Source organism: Corvus brachyrhynchos, unplaced genomic scaffold (genome assembly GCF_000691975.1).
Source record: "Corvus brachyrhynchos isolate BGI_N302 unplaced genomic scaffold, ASM69197v1 scaffold136, whole genome shotgun sequence".
In the NCBI taxonomy this organism is placed as follows: domain Eukaryota; kingdom Metazoa; phylum Chordata; class Aves; order Passeriformes; family Corvidae; genus Corvus; species Corvus brachyrhynchos.
This window is the reverse complement of record NW_008239080.1, coordinates 7153171-7158168: the sequence shown is the minus strand read 5'-3', so window position 1 is coordinate 7158168 and position 4998 is coordinate 7153171. Positions and strand designations below refer to the sequence as shown.

General features: G+C 43.9%; 1 long non-coding RNA gene across 1 annotated transcript; it reads right to left on the bottom strand.

Annotated features, from left to right (window-relative positions):
- Positions 1 to 330: 330 nt before the first annotated feature.
- Positions 331 to 4253, bottom strand: LOC108447930. The gene is made up of 4 exons (XR_001863629.1): positions 3908 to 4253; positions 2761 to 2928; positions 1855 to 1963; positions 331 to 1637 (listed from the first exon to the last, which is right to left on the bottom strand). It is a non-coding gene; the product is annotated as an uncharacterized LOC108447930 (long non-coding RNA).
- Positions 4254 to 4998: the final 745 nt, after the last annotated feature.

The window sequence follows — 4998 nt, the reverse complement described above, 5'->3', positions numbered from 1 at the left end:
TGGTAACATCCTTAAGATGACACCAACAAAAACACCCATTGGCATACAGAAAAGCTGGAGTGTTATCTAAATCAAGACTACATCCTTTATGAAATCAAGTACATGTTTTACAGCAGAGAGCCTGAACATGCACATCGGAAGAAAGCAATTACCCTCCAGTCACTGCAAAGACAGCTGGCAAGAAGAGAAACAGTTTTCTCAAGGTCAAGAGGGAGAGGAGCACTTCCAAGCGATAACAAAAGAGGAACAGTTGGTTTGTTCAAATTGCTGACCCAGAGTCGCCAAGAGGACGGTTATGTAGGGATCAAAGCACAGGGCACAATTTGAAAATGCAGGAAAAAGGTTTATTCCACATTTGCTGTATTGCACAACCAAGTTTTATCTCCTGTAAATATTAGGGCAACTCAGCATATTTAGTCACTGCCCAAAGCATATCACTTGGCAGGCAAATGTTTGATACAAAGTTTTGACTTAGAGGTCAATTAAATACAGACAACTTTAGCTTAAATACAAGTTCATGAAATGTCTGTATATTTTTACATGCCCAGTATGCCACTGGTCAAAGTTATGATTAATGAAGCACAACCTCTACAGTTAATAAAGTTTTAATAAGGGCATGAAAAATACCCATCCAACGGGATGCCAAGGCCAACTCAACTCATGGCACTGAGCTCATCATAAGTAGCATGATTCATTTGTTCATGGAGAAGCGGCAATTGCACTTAGCAGCACGCATTTTTTGTAAAATCTCTGCACCTGGTAAGGAGGTTTATTCCTGTTTCACACAAGTCAACTACTTCACCAAGAAAATTAAATAATTCTCCACTGCATCCAATACAGCAGGAAAGCATTTACCAACCACATACTTCAGACAAGTTTGCTCTTGTGCTCTTATTTGCCCTGTAAGATAATGTGTTCTAAATGCCAAAACACAAACAGAGAAACCAAGGCAATAAATTTCAGGAGATTAATTTCATTACATAGATATAAGGAGACCCAATGCATACACAGTCAACAGCAACTCTACAAGTTATTTCCATAATAAGATTGAAGGTAGCATTTATGTGATTTGTCAATCAAAAAAATCAATTCATGTCACTGTTTGTTAAACAAACATCTAACTGCTGTTCTGTCAGATGATGGGGACAGGTTTCAGTGGCCTCAGAAACCCAGATAAAAATCACTTTTACCGATCAGCACTTAGGAACTGCAGGGATATTAGCCTAAGCAATGCCCTCTTAACCGTATTGCTGCAATACCAAATTTAAACAGCCTTAGGAAAGGTCATAGCAAAGCAATCTGACCTGGAAATAAGTTTTTAAACAGACCAACATCTATGTAATTAATTGACTATCCTTTTCATTTGTCCTTGTGTGTTCTTCCATTTAAGGGAAAAAGCATTTTCAATGCTAGTATGCACAAACTGCAGGAATATTCTGCATTTTAAACACATTTAAGAATCACAAAACAAATTAGCAACTACATTACAAGGATTATTGTCAGTTTTGTGAAGTGTCTGGATGCACATGGAGAAGTGTTCTCTGTCATGCAGAAAGCATCAACTTCTTCAATCTATTATGTAGCAAAACAGCTTTGAAAAGCTTATGCTGCGGCCTGGAAGAATGTAGTTTTGTACACTGTAAAAACAGGAAAACAAAAGCATTACTGCAAGAGCTGAGGCCAACAGCCCCCATAGTATTCCTATGTCTAAACAGTTTTATAGATCTCACCCCCACACAATTAATTCAGGACATGGTAACAACAGAAGGTAACAAAAGAAGACTGACATTAAGACGTCAAAATGAATGAGTTGTTCAGTTATGCAGGGGAGGTTATAGTAAACAGCATAATTACCTATACATGCCTTCACACCCTAAAGGAAGAGCTGCCAAATCTAAGTGGAGCTTTTGTAGATGTGAAGAGACATTTTGCTTGTGATCCATCTTAAGACAGCATGCCACTCCTGGGAGTAAAACAACATGCCAAGAAAGAATAGGTAGAGGTATTTGTGGCTCTGCTCTTCAGTGATGAAATAGCACCCCTGTCTCTTTTTGTTCGAAGTCAGAGAACAAAACCTCCATGTCTGGAGTAAAAAAAACCAAACACGCCTCCAAGAGCACATTTGCTCCAAAGGGCTTTCTCAGTCCAAAAGAGCCTTCCTGGCATGAGTTGTCACAGGGAACAACTCTGCACAGTAGAGGTGCTCTGGCTTCCTGCTGCTGTGGTGGGAACCCAGACCCAGAGAACTAAGTCACCTACCATGTGGGTAGCAGGGTGACACCTGACATGGCCCGGAGCCCACCTTTCCATCCAGTAACTGCTCCACACCACCACACCCTCCCGCCCTGCCTGTTGGGCAGGCAGCAGTGACAATGAGCACTCACTGGTAACCTCCTTTTAGCACTAGCTCCAAGAGGGCCAGAGGGGCCAATAGTACACAGAGGCACGACACTGTTTTAACAGTGCAGACATCTGCTGTCTCTCTCCCAAAAATTTTACTCAGGTGGGATACAGACAGCATTAACTGGGAGAGTCGCTTTGTCCGCCACCGAGTGAGTGTTGCTCAGACGACCAGAAGAAGGCAAAAGACAAGTATTTTAACCTTGTGCTTCATCTGGGTGTCTTTTTTTTCTGAGCTCAGCAGAAACAGAAGCTTTTGATGTTGCAAAGTTTACTGCCCCAAAAATGAGGAAGGTAAAGGAATGAGGTCAGCTCAGTACTTGAGAGCATTTAACCCATTACCAGCTGAATGTCACTTACAAGGAACATGCTTCCCAAGGGGCAGCTCTGGACCACGCTCAGCATTGGGCTCTCCATCTGTGGCTGCTGGACTTGAGCACCAGGTCAGCCTGAAATCCTAAAATATTGTCAGTTCCACCATCATTCCCAAAAATCTGAATCTTCAAACATATTTCCAAAAGCCTGCTCCTAGCAAGTTGCAAAAGAAAGCACAATTGAAGAAACTGTCCACAGGCGTGACTGATCTACAGTACTATTTCAAATTTACTTTTTTTCTTTTGTTCTGTTAACTTATCTTCTCTAAGTTAATTCCTCTTATAAACAACACAAAATGAAAGTCAGCAGGGAAAGATGAGATTAGGCCAGAGAATTCAAAATATTTTATTTCAATTCTGGCTGTACTAAGAAGACAAAGAATGCAACAAGAAGAATTCATGCTGAGAAATTTAAGAACATCAACTTACTAAAAATACTGCAATAAGTAAAGCCAGGGACTGGTCAGACAGCACATAAACTAAATACCAGTAATGATGCTATATTTAAGTACCAAATATGCATGAGTTTTAATCAAAGATAGTCCATCTGATCAGCTGCTGCTAGGTAAAAGGCAATAACTCACAAAGTGCAGCTGTTTTTTAAAAAGCAGCATGAAGCACTAGCCAGATCCTTTGCCAGCTTGCAAGACAAAGCCACACTGCATATTCATTTCACTGCTGCTCTCCCTGGTTGCATTTGAATGCTAAAATACAGGAGACTTAGGTTAGAACACATGATAAACTTAGCTACTTATGAATAAAAAATACAAAGAAGAGCTTCCAGCACACATTATACATGTAATATATGCCTTGTACAAAATGCAGTAGTATCAAGCATAATTCTGGCATGTCTTTTAGTGCTCTTGACTAATGTCAGCTGGCAACAGCATCCGTGAGGGCAAATCCACTCTTAACTTCAGAAAACCGCACTGTGGTCCTTTTCATTTGCTCCTAAATTCACACAATGCTGGGAAGAGATCTCCACCCCAGCTATCTCCAAATACCGCAAGTTTCAGGTGAAATCCTCCCTCTGTGCGCAAGTACAGCTACCCCAAGGCAGAGTACCTGTGTTGGCTACTTGGTGCTTTGAAAGCAGACTATGTCGAGTGCACCACAAATACATGAATACTTACATAAAAAACTCCAGCTTTTACTGCTAAACAGCATCAGACGATCACGTGTGCCACAGGCTGACTCTTCCCGACAGAGCTTCAGCTGCTGTTAGTAGCGGTGAGTCTGCACCAGTACTTATCTCTAGCTATGGAGTATTTGAACAGCAGAGGAAAATCTCCGGCTGTGACTGCACCGAAGGAGCAGGAAGCGCTTAAGAGTGAAATACATCGCAAAACTCCTCAGCGTTATTCGGAAGTTCTTATTTAAACCAAAAAAATCCCCTCCCTCTACGCTAGCAGCTTAACACTGATGCAGCAGCACCATTAGCCCGCATCTACAAAAACTTCGCAGCCGCAAACCCTCCACCCCCCGTTTTTTTCGGCGGTTGACGGCAGGCCCGCAGCTGCCAGGTCCTGGAGGGAGCTGCTCTGGCAGAGATAACCTCACCCTGGAAGCAACCTGGCCCAAAACTCCGGCGAAAGGCTGTGCCGCCACGGGAAACGCCTGCACGCTCGTCCGCCTCTAGTTTCAGCTGCAGAGCGTGTTTCCATTCGCACAGTGCGGTTTTGGAGACTTCCTGATGGGAAGCATCCCAACTGCAGCCATGCCCCTGCCTTGTTTTCCCCCGCCATCGCTAGGAGCCGGCCGAGCTCTTTGCTGGAGTTTTCTGTCACAGCCACGAGAACTCTGCCATGGCACTGAATCCCACAGCATCAGAGATCATCCGAAGCACTGAGAATACAAATGAGCCGTACGGGGCACTGCCGTTCAGCCGCGGCTGGGACACGGAGCGCGCAGTGCACCCAGCTGCCGGAGGGAGGAACGCCTCTTGTCGTCTGCCAGGAGCCCTCCTTGCTGAGCGAGCCAAGGTGCTACTATTCCTGCCCAGGTCTGCAAAACTGGCCTTTTGTCTGCAGACTCACAGTTCAGATTGATACCGGACAGCTCTCTGGAGTGGGATCTTCAGATGTTGCATCCCTGGGAATCAGGGCAAAGAAATGCGGGCAGAAAGGCAGCAAACGCAAGCAGGGAAGGAGAAAACACTATTGCCCAAGACAATACCTCACATAACCCCGGGGACTGCCGACTTCTAATGCTGCTGGTGCCCGAG